Raw genomic sequence first — 19134 nt, forward strand, 5'->3', positions numbered from 1 at the left:
CACCAATCCTTTTTATTTCATATATATATATATATATATATATAATATATATATATATACACACATACATATATATATATATGTATATTAGTAGGAATTGGTTATAAATTCTTCACTTTTAAGATTTCAGTGGATCTTGGACTTCACCATTGTGATTATTCTCTCTTTTTATCACCTTTCCTCATCCAGTGCAAACAGAAACTTTACCAATAGACCTTCATTTCCCATCGTACAGGCAAAATTGCTTCTCTTTTATTCGTATCAGTGAGGCACCACAGGTACCACCAATGCCAGGCAAGCAGGAACTTGTGACATCTGGCGACATAATGTGAGTACTGGGGATATCCTAACCAGTCTCTTGATGGTCTAATCATCAGTTTTGTCTTTCCTCCCCACCTTCCCTCTTTGAATTCTGAGGTACCCATCTATGATATAATTAGCAATAGCTTTAACACTTGAACAATGCCAGCTTACCATTCTTTATCCTCTCCCTAAAAAATGGGGGGAAAATCAATGGACATTAAATGAAGGACTCAAGGAGTGCTTTCTGGCAGGCCATAAGCATCATAAATCATGGAATGTAATTTGAACTTTTCATGGTTTACAAACTCCAAGAGTTTGCTCTTAATTGAGTTAGATTTATACTCTATTCCATTCTTCTAAGTCTTCTCTCACTCGCTGCTACAGAATAACCACTATTGTCCATGTGATCTAAATCCCATACTTCTATTAGCTCACTGCTAAAACCCATCAAACACAATGTCTATTAATATTGCCTAGAACAGTGGTCCACCATTTATGCAAAGGTTTTTGTTGAAATTCAGCTAGGAAATTACCATCCTTTCTGATGTCAATGAGATGTTCCTATAAACTAATTAGAAGGTCTTATATTTTTATATTTTTAGCTAGTGCATTGAAAACTCACTGAAATTCTCTGTTTTCTAACAGATTGCAAGTTTGTCTTTCCCAATTCTAAAGTATAAGATATAATTTATTTGTATTTAAAGAGATATGAGCATTTAAAAGTTAAGTTTTTAGTTTGGTTTTTTTTTTCAAGGCAATGGAGTTAATTGGCTTGCCTGAGGCCACACAGCTAGGTAATTATTAAGTGTCTGAAACCAAATTTGAACTCAGGTACTCCTGTCTCCAGGCCTGGTGCTCTATTCATTGTGCCACCTAGCCCAAAAGTTTAGTTTTTAAATTATGATCACTGAGTGGTATTATTATTATTATTAGCTAATATCAAACTACTATTTAAAATATGGTTCATTCATTAATAAATAAGTCTATGTTTAAAATTCCTTTGATTATTTTTATTGCTTTTGGTGAATTGTTGTCACATCTAATTAGATTATCATTGTTTTTATCTCATATGATCAGATGACTGGACCTCAGGGAAGGATCTTGTCATTTGGCAAGAATTCAGTATCTACCCAGACTCCCATGAAACAAGATAACCCCCCCCCTCCCATCAACAAGATAATGACTTTCTACTAAGCTCATCCTCCACCATCAACAAGATAGTAATTTCTTTCTGCACAGGTTGTCTCTGAGCTACCACCTCTTATCTGCATGTCCCTGATCACCTCATCTTTGTCCTTACCCCCTTCTTATCTGAGATGCTAGCTTCCTTGTAGACTAGTTCATGGGGAACATCACCCCCATTAGAAAAAAAAGGCCTTTTCTTGAATTTGGAGATAATCTGTACCTGAATTCTTTTGGGAAGACCTGTGACATACTTTCCTGTACTTCATCAATAATATAACTGAAGAATAATTATTCTCTTCAATCCACAGTTTCTTTATAGAAATCTTTTTTTTTTAGGATTTTTCAAGGCAAATGGGGTTAAGGGGCTTGCCCAAGGCCACACAGCTAGGTAATTATTAAGTGTCTGAGGCCGGATTTGAACTCATGTACTCCTGACTCCAGGCCCAGTACTTATCCACTGCACCACCTAGCCGCCCCCTATAGAAATCTTTTAAAGCAATTAATTCACTTCATGAAGGTTAATGGGTTAGTTTTTTTTTGTTAAATCTAGATTAAATAAAACATTTAGATTATATGTACTATAGTACATAAAATCATATTTCTAGATATACATAAATTGTAGTAAGTCACAAAATGCTGAAAGTGAATTAAGGAGTGAGGGCAAAATCACAGACTTCTTGGTATTATATAGCTCTATAAGTGCATCAATAAGGTATATATGAGGATATTACATGCCATATATGTTGTGTCTGTCCAACAGTAAAGCTTTCTTTCTTTTAATAAAAATACGTATAAAGATGTTTAGTATTTTCTATCTGAACCCACATGTGCACTATTCTAGAGACTGCTAATATGTATTAATTTTTAAAATTTTCTAATGCTTTTAAATTTAACAAGAATTTATTTGAAATTCACTAAGTACAAGGCATTATGTTTTCCCACAGTTACTTTCTTTGTTTTTTAAGTTAAAGTTGCAATGATGCGGCTTGTTTTTTAGACTACAATTATTTGCCAATGCACATTCTTTCCCCCCATGAATCCTTCCTCCTAACAAAGAAACTCAGGCAAGCAAAACCATCTGACAAATCAACCATTTCTGACAATATATGTGATACACTTTCCTTCTAAGATGAGGTAAGAGTGTTCCCTCATCTGTTCTATGCGACCATGACTGATTACTGCAATTAATTTTAATTCAGTTACCTCTTATGCTGTTTTCATTTACATTATTGTATATACTGTGTGATCTCATTCTCCTCTTTTGCTTATTTGATCCATTTCAGGTCATCCAAATTGGATCATATGTCTCTTAATTCCTCGTATTCATCATCTCACTGCTCAATTCTATTAAATCCATATACCATGATTGTTCAGCTTTTTTTCCAATTTGTTTGTTTTCAGAATTCTCATACTAGAAAAAGTTTTGTTAAGAATATTTTAATACTTTTCTTTCTGTCTTTGATCTTTTGGGAGATATTTGCTCAGTTTTGGTTACACTGAAAACAAAAGCATGATTAATTTAAGAGTATATTAGTTTGATTGTCATCCTATAGCTCCTCTAAGACTGACTCTTTTATCTATATTAATAATTTATATATATGAGGTAAAATCTTAAAGTTGTTTCAATGTTCATTTATCTTAGAGATTTGGAGCTATTTTTTTTAATAGGGCACAGTTTGAATTTTTCTAGGAAGTTGCTCATGTACTGTGACCACTTATCCTGTTCTCATATATTCTTGTCAATAGTGTGTATATGTATGTGTATATATATGTGTGTGTGTATGCATATGCATGAATATATATGCATATATACACCTCTGTTTATATATGTCTATATAATATGTAATATATATACATATATGTGTGTATATATATATATAAATATGTTGTTTATCCTTCATTTCTGAAGAGGACCAATTGCATCATGATATTGAGGTCAGGGTACAGAGTGTTTGATTGTGGCTGATCAATCCAATATGAGTTCAGAAAGCTCTATCAAAGGTTGAGCACAAATAGTCTGTTAGAATATTTGGGGTGGAGATGTCTATGGATTTTTTGCAGATCATGTTTCCTTTATGCTACTACAATTCTGCTTTGCTTATGCTGGTGGTTCCATGTTAGAAACTTCCATATCTCATAGTCAATAGTAAAGTTCTTCAGAAGACTTTGTAATGTTCTTGTATCTCTTCTTCTGATCCTCATGTGAGTAATGGCCTTGTGTAATTCCTCTTAAAATTGTCTTTAAAGTAAATACACATTTGACATTTGAGCTGTGGATGTGCATTCTCTGTAGTAGAGTTTGAATGCTTGGCAATTCAGCTTGAGAGAGGACCTTAGTGTACAGTACCTTATTTCAGATAATCTTTAGAATCTTTTTAAGACAATTCAAATGAAAACAGCTCATTTTGCTGGCATGGTACTGGTACACTATTCAGGTTTCACAGTAATACAACAGTTAAGTCAGCACAACAGCTCTGTAGACCCTTAGTTTGGGATGCAGCCTATGCCTCATCTTTTCCCCACTTTCTTTCAAAGCCTCCCAATTCTGAGTTAGCATTGAAAATATGTATATGTGAACATTCCTGGAAAGTGTATTGCCGAGATAAGTGAATTTAATCCACTGCATTCAAAATTTCTCCATTTACCGAGACCAGTGGTTACATTTGTGGAAAGTGCAGTGCTACCTGTTGGAGGACCTCTGTTTTCTTGGTGTTAATTTTCCGGTCAAGATTAGCATAAGAAGCAGAGAATTGATCCATATTCTATCTCAGACTCGGAGGCTTCCTTTGACTTCACAGTCATCTGTGAATAAAAAGTTGCTCAACAACTCTCCTTTCACTTTGGTCTTGGTTTATAGTTTCTTCAAGTTAAATAGTATGCTATCAATGTGGTACTTGATCTTGATGCCATTTTGATCCTCATTGAAAGTACCTGATGAAAATTGTGGTAAATGTCATGTTAAAAAACATGCGAGAGGGGCAGCTAGGTGGCAAAGTAGATAAAGCACTGGCCCTGGAGTCAGGCTTAATAATTGAGCAGTGACCTTGGGCAAGTCACTTAACCCCATTGCCTTGCAAAAACAGCATCAAAAAAAGCATGGGAACTGGTGAATGGGAACATGTGAGGGCATTATTCTTTCATGATTCCATTTGGATTCCATCCAGAATCCATGTCAGCATGACATTATGAAACTGAAATGTGTACCCACATACACACACATGCTCACATACACACACATATATGTATGTATGTATAGATAGATATAGAAATAGGTATCTATCTATATGTATGATATCAAACACAATAAATATATTTCATATATCCACTTGACTGGTTCTCATTTTAACTGCATTGATTTTGTTCATGGAAAAGCTTTTAAATTTAATGTAATTGAAATTGCCTACTTTATTTTAAAATGATTATCCCTTGTTTGGTTAAGACTTCTCCCACTAAATATTGATCTGAAAGATAGCTTTTATATTTTCACTTGCTTTTTTAATATGCTTCTTTACATTTTGGCCACATCCTTTTGTACCTTTTTGTAATATAGTGAATAAAATAAGATTACTAGATAAAGAATTAAGGACTCACAATGACAGAAAAACAATATAGAAAGCATTATATTATATTGCTTATTTTTTTTTAATAAAAATGAGAATGTCACGAGCAAAGTTCAAATAGAAGAGGGATGCAGCTAAGGGGTAAGTTGTAGCATTTAGATTGTGAGAAAGGTATTTTAAGAAAACTTTTTCTTTCTTTATATAAGTAGGAGCATAGTTCCTTAGGATAACTGATTCAGCTTCCCCTTTGAGTAAATTTGGCCTACTGCAATGATTTAATAAATCTATAAGCATTTATTAAGCATTTCCATGTAAGATACTATATGAGGAATATGAATTTCAGCATAAAGACAGTCTTTGCTTTCTAGTACATTACATTCTATCTGGGGAGAAAAATATATAAAACCGAGTTGAGAAAAGGAAGGGGAAAGAAGTTATCTGAGCAGGGGAAGTCCAGAGCCTCAGGAATGGGTACCCTGAGAAGAATAAAGGCAGAGTTGACTTAAGAATATCCCAGGAAAATAGAAGGAAGAGAACTTGATGGTAAAATATAAGGATATAGAGATCTGACAAGGTATCTCTTGAAATATTTTTCCATAATTTTTAAATTTTTATTTTTTAAGTTATACAATAAAACAAGCATTCTATAACATAATGTATTTAAAAGATGATTTTGCATAAAACTGCAAATCTACTATGCACAACTTGCTATCCCTTTTAAATATATAACAAAATTATAAAGTAAATTTCTTTTTCTTTTTTTTTCTTCCCTCCCTCTACTTTACCCTAGGGATGGCTACCATTAATAAATAGCTATTGTTGACCTTTAATAACAAATATGAATCTCCCTATTATCAGAAATCACTGAATAGTGCCAACATCCTGGAGGGAAGAAGATTCACATTGCTTTGTGAAGGTCTTTAGAATAACTGATAAGGTACTCCTGTTAATGGAATAGGTGATATTGAGTTCCCCCAACCCATTCTGAGTTGTCCTCTGTCCCATCTTGAGGTAAGGGCCAGTCCATATATGGACAAATCCAGAAGTAGATTTCTAGATCCCTCCTGATAATGAAATTGTATAAGAATCCCTCTTAATTTTGGCGATCCAGTTTTCTAGCTGAACTTCTATATACAATGCATATCTGCAAACTTAGAAACATATTAATAAACATGTATGTTAACCTAATTCTGTTTCTTCTTTTAAATCAAACTTTTAAAGACTAACATTTATCCCTTATTTAAAGGCAAACTCTGAAGGTTAATGTTTAATTTAATGATTTTTTTGAAGATAAAAACTCACAGAGGTCATCAGTAATTATTTGTTAAATTATTCTAAATATACTTTTATTTGTCAGTTCTTTCTCTGGATGAAGATAGCATTTTTCTCTATATGTCCTCTACAGTTAGTTTGGGTATTTATAATAGACAAAATAACTTATTTGCTCAAAGTCGTTCTTTTTTTAATCGATATTTTCTTTTCTAATTATATGTTATGATAGTTTTTCAATATTGATCCACATGCATATGCATATTTTAAGTTACATAATTTCCTTCCACCTTCTCTTCCCACCCTTTCCTCTCAGTAGCAAACAGTCAGGTGAATATTGTACATATACCTTTGTGCTAAACATATTTACAGGTTAGTCATTTTCAGTATAAAGAATTAGGATTAAGGGAAAAGAAAAAAAGCAATAAGATAGGAAAGAAATACATGGGACATTTAAAAAAATGAATGTAGTGTTAATTTAGATTCTGAAGGATACTTTAGCTTGTTTGTTTTGTTTTGTTTTTCTTCCTCTGGATGGAGATAGCATTGTCCGTGGTCTCCTAGAGTTGTACTAGGTCTCTGAACTGCTGAAAGGAGTTGCTTCCATCAATTCATAATATTGTTGTTAACGTGTACAATGTTCTCTTGGTTCTGTTCCCTTTGCTCAGAATCAGTTCCTGTTAGTCATTCCATGAGATTGTTTTCTTATAGAACAATAGTATTCCAACTACTATAATGTGTTCAGCTATTCCTCAATTGATGGGCATCCCCTCAATTTCCAATTCTTTGCCACTACAGAAAAGAGTTGCTATGGATATTTTGGAACATATGGGACTTTTTCCATTTTTTTATGATTTCTTCTGAATATAGGTCTAGTAGTGGATATCGCTGGGTCAAAGGGTATGATCAATTTTATTGCTCTCTCAAAGTCATTCTTAAAACAATACTGCTGTTATTGCAAACAGTGTTTTCTTGGTTTTGCTAATTTTGTTCTTTATTATTCGTGAAAGTCTTTACATGTTTTTCTAAAGTCTTTGAGCTAATCATTTAGTATAGCACACTAGTATTTCGTCACAATCATATGCCACAATTTGTTCAGTCATTTTTCAGTTGATGAGCACTCCTGCAATTTCCACCACAAAGAGAGAGGTGTCATAAACATATAGAAAAAGAACATGGAGGTTTTGTTGTTGTTGCTGTTGTTTAATCAGTTTTGGATCAGACCAAATAGTGGTATCACAGGGTCAAAAGGAATGGGCAGTTTAATTAAGTTTTGGGTATAATTCCAGTTTGTTTTCCAAAATGGTTGGATCATTTCACAATTCTGCCAGCAATTTATTAGTTTGTCAATTTTTCCATATACTGTCCTACATTTGTCACTTTGCCCTTTTACCATTTTATCTGGATTCTTTTTTAAAAAAGTATAACTTTCAAGTTGTCCAACAATTTTTATCCTGTATCTCTTTGATTTGTTCTCCAAATCAGTTGTTTTTTGAATAAGATGTTTCAGATTCTCTCCTATTTTTCCAGTTTTATTATATCTTGGTAACCAATTCGATTTGCTCAATTATGGTTTTCAAGGAGTTATTTTAAGATTTTGTTTCTCTTTTTCTGATTGATTGCTTTTATTTTCATAATTTTCTTGAATTGCTTTTATTTTTTCCTAATTTTTCTAGTTCTCTCTACTTTAAGAATTAGCTTTTTAGTTTTTCTAAGATTTCTTTATGAATTGTAACCAATTGATGTTACTCTTTAGTGAACAAATGGTTTTTATTTAACCACATTATCTTCCTTTGAATATGAACTCAGAACCAGCTATTAATAATTTTTTCCTTTGCTTACACCTTTTGTATTTTTAATTTGTTTTGTGTTATTTTTAACTGATTATTATTATTATTATTATCAACATTTAATCCTGAGTTGTAAGTAATTTTTCCTGAGGCCTCAAGTTCTTATTCTTGTTTTCTGAATTGTGTCCAGGGACACCTCTTTTCCTTCCCTTTGTCACAGCCATACTGGCTTGAAAATGTTCTTGTTCTCTCCAGTACTGTACTGCACTCACTGAGTTTATGCTTGTGCCACCTTGCCCACAGCCACAACCAGGGATCCCATCCAGTCAGTACCTCTAGACTGGCTTTCAAAATCAGCAGGGGGTCCACCAATTTTCTCTCACTCAACACCTGCTGTTCCTTAGATGGAAGTTTGTGAGGTGAAAGTTCCTAAGGTGAAATTTCTTAAGGCTGTGAACTCTTGAAAATTGAAATGAAATTTTTTGAGACTTAGTTTTCTTCCCTTGGAACCTATTGCTTGTTGATTCAGTGGAGAGGACCTCACTAAGACCAAACCTCAGGTCTTGGAGTCTTCTCTGAGGTCCTCTCAAGATGTCTTAGGATGAAAACTGCTTTACCCTTTTATTCTTGCTGCTCTGCATTCATTTCTTGGCCATTTTCTATTTGTTTGTGGAGGAAATCTGAAGAGCCTGGAAATTTCTGACCATACTTGACCATTTTTACAGAATGCATACTTCTCTTATAATATTAAGGGAGAGGATAAGATCCCTTGATGTAATATATATAATTAAGAAAAGTTGAATTTTATCTTTTTTAAGAAAAATTGAATTTGAATCTGAAATGAAAAGTCTATACCTGTTTAGTAGGCAGTACAAGAGAAAATCACCAAGAAATGGGCACTTGTTTAGGAAACAGTAACATTTTAACATCATATTGTGATTTCATTATAGAATAATGTGAATTGTGGTTTTAGAAACAATGAGAGTGTCATTGGACATGTTTTTATAAGCCAGTTACTATTTTAAAAATCTGGAAGAAATATAGGAAAAATTGGGTTAAAGGTGAGAGAGAGAGAGAGAGAGAGAGAGAGAGAGCGAGAGAGAGATTATCCAGATGGTAACAGTCAAGGGGAGATTTGAAAGGAAAGCTTTAGGCTAATAGTATCTTGTGGAAGCTGTTATCATTTCTGTTCTCATCCCACTCCCACTTTTGAATTGTTCCTTTTGGTTCTATAGAGAGGACTTGAAAGCATGTCATATGATGGTTGTTTAAAGAATCTTGATATGTTTGAATTGGCAAAAAGAAGACTTAGGGATGGGGATTTCCCAGAATTGTCATCCTTCAATATTTGAAGGGTTATAAAATAGAAGAGGGGTTTAGTTTACTTTAATTGGCCATGGAAAGAAGACATTTTACTGAAGGATTGAAAATAATAGGGAGGTAGACATTAGTTCAATTACAATTTTACCATCAGGATTACTAGAAAAAGCAATATTAAGTAGTGAGTTTCCATCATAAGTATGGAAAGTTGAATGACTACTATAAAGAATAATCAATTTAGAGCTAAAAGGGGTTTTAAAAATAATATATTCCAATGCTCTCATTTTATGGATGAGAAAATTGAGAGCCAGAGAGAGGGAAGTTACTTGTCCAAAGTCACATATGGGCAGAATTGGGAATAAAATTCATGTCTTCTGACTTTGCACTCAACATTCTTTCCATAATACCATCACACCTCTTTTGTGTAGGTAGATGGTTTATATATTGAATAGGAGATTGGAATAGGTAACATCTAGGATTCATTCCCTACCATAACTCTATAAAATTAATATTTATGAAAGTTGATATTTTATCCTTGTTTTTTTTCTTCTAGTCTTGAGAATCTTTCTGGCTGACAAACTCTACAGAATTTTAATCAATGGTATGCTACTTTTCACTGTCCTCCATTTTTCTCTTTTTACCCAGGTAGCATCAAGGTAAAACCTGATATCATTATGACTTCTTTTTCTGCCTGTATTGATCTTAATCAAAATGTTCACCAATATGTATTCCTTACTTCCCAATAGAATACCTGAGGGCAGGAATTATTTTAATTCTGTTCCAGCACCTAGCATAGTATCTTGCTTATAGTGGTTTTTAAAAAAAAATGTTGAATTGAAATATTATAATACTAATAGCTAATATTTATTTACTTTAGAGTTTACAAAATATTTTTATATGGTCATGAATGTAGGTATGTATATAATACATATATTATATACTACATATAAGCAAATGAATGGACATATATATGATCATATTATACAGTTTATAAACTTCAAGGTATTACATAAATGTTAGCTATATTTATATATATAGCTATTATTAGTTACATATTATTGTTAAGTATTATATACACACTATATGCCTATATATACACAATATGTGTATTTTGCACACATGTATACACACATGTATGTTTTTCTTACATTATTGTCAGATACTGACAGATGAGGAAGATGTGGCTCAAAGAGGTTAAGTGATTTTGCCCATATAGCTTTTAAGCTTCAGAGGTCGGACTTCAAGCTGGTTGGCACCTGATTCTGATTATGTTCTTTACCTTTCATACTGTATCCTAAGGGGTTAAAAAGCCCCCATTGAACAAGGAATAAGGATAAGATTTAGAGCTATGATTCCACTGCTACTGGAAAGTTCTTGGTGAGGATTACAATTTTTGAGAACGCCTCCTCCCCCCTACCCAGCTTTTGTCATAACCCTGTTGAAATTTAACAGTTTGAAGTTAAAACTTATTAGCATAATTATGAAAATATTTTAATAGTTTAATATCTCATAATAGTATTAAATTCATAAGTCTCCAAAAGTCTTCTGCCACACCTTTGAGAACAAATGTTGGTACCTTACTTCCTCTATCCATGATATTAAAGGAAATATTTATTTGGCTTTCAGATTCTTGATCTAGGGCCAATTTTATCCCTAGAGAATTACTTTACTATACACTGACCACTGTAAGTCTCAAAGGAGCTATGAAATCTTAGCATTCTGTAAATCTGACCCCAGTAGAGAAAAAGAACATGAGGCTGCACCATACCTCAAATGTATCATCCTAACTACCTCATTGGTCTACCTCTTTCATTCTCATCTTCTAGCACCTTCACCTAGATGAATTGGAATAGGGGATGGGCAGGAAAGGCTATTAGAGAAAAGGATTTTATAGTGAAAAGATGGGAAAAGCGATTAATAAAAGATGCATTGAGCAGCTAATTAGGACGGCAGTAGAAATAAATTATGTCTACTCTACAAGAGCTGAACCTGTGAACTTGCTAGAATGGGTATTTGCTGACAGTAGTACCAGGGACTATCAGGACTAAATGGTCCATTGTCAACCTTTTTTTTTTTAATATCTATACCCTGAGACCCATTGGACTCACACTAGGACTGAATAATCTTTTCCTCTCCAATTTATTCCCCACCCTTCTAAATCTATGGAGGGGTTTCCCTCCCAGGTAAGAATTGACCATTTCAGGTAAAGTGTAAAACAGAATCAGACCATGGAAAATATGGCTTAAGGGGGTGGCTAGGTGGCGCAGTGGATAAAGCACCGGCCCTGGAGTCAGGAGTACCTGGCTTCAAATCCGGTCTCAGACACTTAATAATTACCTAGCTGTGTGGCCTTGGGCAAGCCACTTAACCCCATTTTCCTTGCAAAAAAAAAACTAAAAAAAAAACCTGAAAATATGGCTTAAGGAGTGTGAGTAGTCCAGTTTGGCTGAAAGATATAGAAGGTAATAGTGAGAGACAAGGCTTGGAAAATTGGTTGAGATAGAAGATGATATAGTCTGGACTTTATTTTAAGAGATACATCAGGATGAAAGCTTCAGATAAATGAACTCTATTGTGGCTTTTAATAGTTCTGTCATTTATCTATCACTTTTAGGTTTATGAAGACTATTACACCCACTATCTCATTTAATTGTCACAACCGTGTGAAAAGATTACTACAAGTCCATTTTACAGATGAAGAAACAGGTTGAGAAACAGGCTACCTTGGTTATTGAGCCCAAGGATGACAGCGGAGCATTAAAGCCCATTCTTCTCCCCAGTCTTATAATCTTTCTATTATACTTCCCTGCTGTTCTCAATTATTATGTACTAAGTTCATGGAAAATTGTCAAAGAAGATGTATTATCTTTGGGCTAGATACTGTGATATAGTACAAGATCAGTCTTTATTTTATAGAGCTTAGTTAAGGTATGTATACAACCAACTATAAGACTTTTGTGAAGTTATCAGTGACAGGTTGCACTTAAGGTATCCTTAAATCTTCATCAAAATAACAGAAATGCTAAAAAGAAAAATTGCTAAGAAGAAAGAAAAACTGGTAAAATATTTTAGATTGGCTGCAAAAAATGGTCACAAAAAGTACTGTATACTGGATAAAAGGCCTAGGGTTCAAGTTCTGTCTCTTACACAAACCTACCTGGCAAGTCAATGAATTTCTCTTTGTTCTAGAGAACTCTTTAAGGCTAAATGTTGCAGAGAAAGTGTCAATCTGCATTAATAAGGGGGATTTCTTTTCCTCACCCCACAGGGAACCAGAAGTTTCCTATATCAATGAAGTCAAAGATCTAGGATCCTAACTACAAAATAAAATGAGAATACTTAAAAACTCTGATGTTATAAAATATATTCAAGTATATACACACATACATATGTACACACATAAACATATAGTACACATATAGTATATCAGGAGAGCTAGGTGGTGCATTGTATAGTGAGTTGGGTTTTAAGTCAAATCTAGTCTCAGACACTTATTACTTGTGTGTGACTCTTGCCAGATTTCTTAACTCTGCATCAGTTTCCTCATCTGTAAATTGATATAGCAAACCACTCCAGTTTTTTTGCCAAGAAAACCCCAAGTGATCTCATGAAAAGGTGGATATGATTGAAATGACTGAACAACATCAACAACAAATATCTTCTGTCTGTCTCTGTCTAGCTGTCTTTCTGTCTTTGCCTCTCTCTCTCTCTCTCTCTCTCTCTCTCTCTCTCTCTCTCTCTCTCTCTCTCTCTCTCTGTCTCTGTCTGTCTAGGAGTGAGAAATATACCAGGATTCCTTAAACAGATAAGTGATAAAGTTAAAGATTTAAATGAGAATAAACTCTAGTAAGAAAATCCAAAGAGGAAATCAACAGATGAACTCTGAGAAATAACAAACCAAAACGAAATGATATCCTGGAATGAACATCCAAGAATAATGCAAGTTCCCTAAAGGCAGGGGTCTTCTTCTTATCTTTGTATGCTCGAAGTTTATCACAAAGACTTTCACCTAATAGAAACACAGTGAATATATGATGAATTGAAGTTCAAACTAAACTATACTTTTAAAATGATGGGATAAAAAATAATGAAAAAAATAGTCTTTATGGAGAATATGTTGTAAATTCTATAATATCAGTAAAAAGGATAAAGAACAGGGTTACCATCATTTAATTTAAGGTCACAGACAATTCAAGAGCAGCAGAAACTACAAAATAACTTCAGTTTTCAAAATTATGTAACTATGAGTAATAAAGTAGTACATAATATCAGAAGCTGTAAAGAAATAAAAGAATTTGATTATTTTACCCAAAGAGCCTATTTAAGAAATCATTCTGGATTTATTCAGAGCAAATCACATGTAAATAGAAATATTCCCTAAGACAAAGACTATGAGATGTTTCAACTTTAACTATCTGGGATATATCATTTTAAAATTTCATAACTGTAACTTCAAGTAAAAGATCTCTGATGGTTCTAGGAGAAGAAATACAGATGCAAACTACCAAAAACTATTTCTTTGACTCACTGGATTTTTCTAGTATAACTGGTAGTAAAGTTTATTTCAGTTAGGGTGGCTAGTTGGTGGTTTGGATAGAGCACTGGCCTTGGAGTCAGGAGGACAGGAGTTTGAATCTAGCCTCAGACACTTGACTCTTACTAGCTGTGTGAACTTGGGCAAGTCACTTAACTCTAATTGTCTCATATCCAAGGCCATATACAGTCATCCTGATATCCTGATTCATATCTGGCCACTGAACTCTCTCTCTCTCTCTCTCTCTCTCTCTCTCTCTCTCTCTCTCTGGAAGAGAAAGTGAAGCACCCCCCTCACTCAAATCCAATTCATGTTTGCCATGGCATCACCTCCCAGATATTATCATGGTCTTCTTTGAAAATGAAGGACAAACATTATTATTTCAACTGCTCACAATTCATTTCATTAGTAAAGTCATCATTTATTCAGTACTAAAAAAATTCTGTATATATCTTGTACCAGGCAAACATAGAGAGAAAATGAATATTGAAAGCCATGACTTCTGAATACTCACTGGTTAATATGCATTTCCTTCAGAAAGCAGTGGTTGAAATTGCATAAAATGTACCAGTATAAACTGTACAATTTTAAAGATTGAGAAGATCCAACTCAGGAAGCATCAGATATACTATCCTTGTTTCACAGATTTTTGGCATCTCAGTCCACAGTATCTTGCAACTTAATTCTACCCTTCTCAGTGAATCCTTTATTATAAAATTTTGCTTGAGCACTCTGCTTAGCTTGCCTATATTTCAGTTTCTTTTTATCACATAGTTTGTCTTGAATGTAGCTGAATGTTGATAAGTGTTAACAAAACTATAGCTTCTTCAGGATCAGCAAGAATCTGAAACTTTTTCTTCTAGTGCCATTCTCTGTTCTAAGCCAATGTTGGAAAGTCATTATTTGTAAGGGTTATAGTTATACATTTTAAAATGGCTAATATAAGTCAAAGAATATTCAAATTTCTTAGTACTTAAGGTATTCGGAATATTTTAGTGACATTAGGGCATTCTCTTCATAAATTCATGAAAATGACAAGCAGAGTCTCAAGTGGTGAGAGACCACTGACCCAGTGCCAGCTACATTAAAACCAACTTCCCTTTAAGCAATTGTTCCAGTTTACAAAGCACTGACTCGGTGTGGCACAATTGAACGAGCACTGACTTTGAAGTCCTGGGTTCAAATTCTACCATAGGTATTTATGCAAGCCTGAACAAGTCACAGGGTGCCTTGGTTTCCACTTTTATAATGAGGGATTTGGATTAGATATCCTCTGATTTCCTTCTAGCTCTAAATATAAATGGATGGGGCAGCTAGGTGGTGGAGTAGATAGAGCACCAGTCCTAGAGTCAGGAGGACCTGAGTTAGAATCTGGCCTCAGACACTTGACATTACTGCTCTGTGGACAGGTCACTTAATCCTAATTGCCTCCTCCTCCCACATCTAAATGACAAAGACAAGATGTTGCCTGTATTTCAGTACATGCCTCTTCCCCATAATAGTTCACAGTAGATGAACCAGTGTGGTTTAAAGTGAATTCAGTTTGGCTAACCAAATTGAAAAAAAGTTGGCTCAACATCTAGAGATTATATTACTCTTTAATTAAAGCTGTAGCAAAGAAAATAAATTCATATATTACTTCAAATTAATCTCAGCTCTGTATCTAATGTGAGGCAAAGAACATCATGGCTATTATCAAGAACTAAAAGCTTAAGGACAAAAATCACCCACTCACTATAAAATTCATCTCAGTTTGCTAATTTAGAATCTTTAAAATTTCATAACCAGCAAGAAAAAGCATTGGATGTATTTTTAAAAAAGCATTTAGCCAAAGTCCATCCTATGACCCCATATAAATGGTATCCCATATCTATTTCAAATAAGTTTCCAGTTGGGAGTCTTTGTCTAAAAATAAATGACAGTTTTTTTTTTATTAACTTCAATTCCTACATTAGGAACCTATGAGTTAATTGGTGCCAGAGTTTCTGCCACAAATTCAGATTTTAAACCTTCCTCTATTCAGTAAATGGCCATTCATGATAATGACTGGGGTTAAAACAAAATTCTGGGGACCAGCCTCTTTAAATTTAGAGATAGACCCTCAGAATTTCAGTTAGAGGGCATCTCAGCAGTCATCTATTGAGACCTGATTCTCTTCTGACAGCTCTATAATCCTGACCTTCCTCTATAATTAGTGACATTTTCACCCATAATTCCTCCTCCTGTGGAGGGATTGGAATACTTTGCCCTTCAGTACCAGTTTCAGTCTCATTCTTTATCTTCACTGCTCAGCTTCTTTTGACGTTCATGGTATCAAAAAATTTCCACTCAATCCATACTTCGGTAACTGTTGCATAGCACCTCTAGATGATTCTACATTTTTCTCAAGGAGTTTAGATCAGATTCACAATCTTCCTCTCCTTCTTGACTGCTGTACTTCTAGATGACTTCACTATCTTCAATGATTTTCTTTCAACCTTCCTAAGCTCCCAATTCTTGATTCTTCTAAACTTCATGACCTATTCCTTTATTCTACCTCAGCTATATTTAGGAATGGTAACATGCTAGATTGTAGGATCACAGATTTAGAGCTAGGAGGAATTTTTATAATTCATCAAGCCCAACCTCAACATTTTGCTAATGAGGAAACTGAGGCTCAAGGTCACACAGCTGCTAAGTGTATAATGTAGGCTTTGAACTCAGGTCTTCCTGACTATAGGACCAGTTCTCTGCCCACTACTCTATACTTACAAGTATTCCACTAATGTAACAAAAAAACTATCTTTAATGACTATAACATGTCATTCAATTACTCACTGTATTCCACTTTTCTTAGCCTCATTCTTTTCTCTCATTGAAACGTTACTCTCTTAGCCCCTCATCACTTTCTCGGTTATAACTACACTGACTACTTTCTTCCTTCTCCAGTCTTGACCCTTTGGTTAGCCACTTCAACTCTATACTATTTTCTGTTCTCAAAAACTCTTGCCTCATTGTACAACCATATCTTATAACTTGTCAATCCTTGATTGTCCTAATAATTTCCTCTTCCATTCATAGCTCACATACTATAAGCAAATTTGGAGGAATATGTAAATTTATTATCTTATGAACTGTGCATTCATTGCATTCCTTTTCTAAATTTTCCTATTTTTGTTGAAGGTACCATAGACTTCCAGTATTTCATGGTTGTACCATCTAGATGCTTCCCAGTCAATTCTGTTTTTAAAGGAGCTGTTATCTTTTTCTTTCATTTGCCCAATTGTATTTTTAAAGGATTTGTTTTCTTCAGTTGATTTTTATGCTTCTTTTTGTACAATGTTGAATTTCTCCTGCAATTCTTTTCCCAATTTTTCTATTTATTTTAAGAATCCTGATTCATATTTTTTTTTTGTTTTTTTGCAAGGCATGTGGTTAGGTGACTTGCCCAAGATTACACAGTTTGGTGATTATTAAGCGTCCAAGGCCAGAGGATACTATATGTGTGTGTGTGTGTGTGTGTGTGTGTGTGTGTGTGTGTGTGTGTGTGTGTGGTGTATGTGTGTGTATTGATTATTCTATTAAACACAAATATTTGCATAGAGGTAGAAATTAAAATGGAAACTAGGATCAAAAGCAGATTCTTCTCTGACTTACAATGCCTGATTAGGAGGTTGAACACTGACTAGTGAAGGTTGCCCAGTCAGGGCTTCTGGTTCATTAACTTCTAAATTACTTGTCCAATTCGTTTTTTTCCCCAAGTAGCTTTGACCCACCTGGCAACAAGATGGAATAGTTTGCATAAAGTAAATTTATAAACACTTCATTTTTAATGCTGTGCTAGAAGATTTAATTACTTGTGTATTTTAATTACTTGAGTGTGCTCAGCAAGAGGGTATGTTGTGGAGAAGGTATCAAAAGTAGTAACAGAATCTCAAAAGTTTAGAGCTATGATAAACCTTGGGCATTATCTAGTCTAGAGATTATTTACCTGTAGTTCATGAACTTTGCTTTTGTAAAATATTTTAATAAAGGCTTCCTTTGCAATTCCATATATTTTGTGTATTTAAAAAAAAACATTTATTCTGGGAGGTACTGATAATCTTCCCCAGGCTGACAAAGGGGTCCATGAAATTAAAAAGGTTAAGAATCTCTGATCACCTTAATGGACTTGCTCATTCCATCAGTGCAACAATCAGGCACAATTTTGGGATATCTGTGATGGAGAAGATCATCTGTATCGAGAGAAATAATTGTGGAGTTTGAACAAAGACTATCATCTTTAATTAAAAAAAAACCATTTTCCTATTATGTAATTTTGCTATCTTTCATACCTTATTTTTTTCCCTTAAGGATATGATTTCTCTCTTATCACATTCAACTTAGATCAATATATACCATGGAAAACATTGTTAAGACTAACAGACTGCCATTTGTGGGGGGTGGGGTGGGGGGGGAGGGAAATGAAATTAGGGGAAAAACTGTAAAATTCAAAATAAATAAATTTTAAAAAGAATAATCTTTGATCTAACCCCAATACTACTCCTATGGGCAAGCACATAGAATTTAAGGCAATTACTGAAATTCACACAGATAGTCATTGGCAAGGTAGAACTAAAACCTGGATCTCCTGACCCACAAGAGATCTCTCTCCACAACATATTCCTTTGTCACTATAAATAGTATATAAAATACTGGTTCTGTGAATCTGGGCAAGAAACATAACCTCTCATTATCCTTAGGCCAGGCTCTAAAACTAAAATTTGCAGAGGAAGAAATTTTACTATGTTTAGCCATAAAAAGATGAGAAAATACATCTCCCTTAATTCTTTGAGGAAGCTGGGGGAATATTATAGGTGTGGAATATAGCATATACTGCCTATTGATATGTTAATTAATTTTGCTGAACTAGTTTTTTTTTTCCTCCCTTTGTTACAGAGGCTTAATCTTTGTATAAGATGGAAGATTATATTTGAAAATGAAGGTGATATAAACTAGCAGTTATTAATAAATGTAAAAAAAACCCAACCTCAAATACCAAAACAAGACCTTGGGGCAGGGAAATATAAGAATTATCCAGGATGCAAAGGCACAGATAAATGGTGATTCTGAGGGAATGCCTACATCAGTAAAACCACAGATCCATCAGAGCACTGAAGCACAGAAGAATTTTTTTAAGTTTTTCTTCTTTCTG

At 34.1% G+C, this 19134-nt stretch overlaps 1 long non-coding RNA gene across 1 annotated transcript; it reads left to right on the forward strand.

The window, feature by feature from the left end:
* Window positions 1–240: 240 nt before the first annotated feature.
* Window positions 241–12531, forward strand: LOC141520077 (uncharacterized). The gene is made up of 3 exons (XR_012477537.1): window positions 241–328; window positions 9981–10028; window positions 12042–12531. It is a non-coding gene; the product is annotated as an uncharacterized LOC141520077 (long non-coding RNA).
* Window positions 12532–19134: the final 6603 nt, after the last annotated feature.

The sequence above is a fragment of the Macrotis lagotis genome, chromosome 4 (assembly GCF_037893015.1).
Source record: "Macrotis lagotis isolate mMagLag1 chromosome 4, bilby.v1.9.chrom.fasta, whole genome shotgun sequence".
NCBI lineage: Eukaryota > Metazoa > Chordata > Mammalia > Peramelemorphia > Peramelidae > Macrotis > Macrotis lagotis.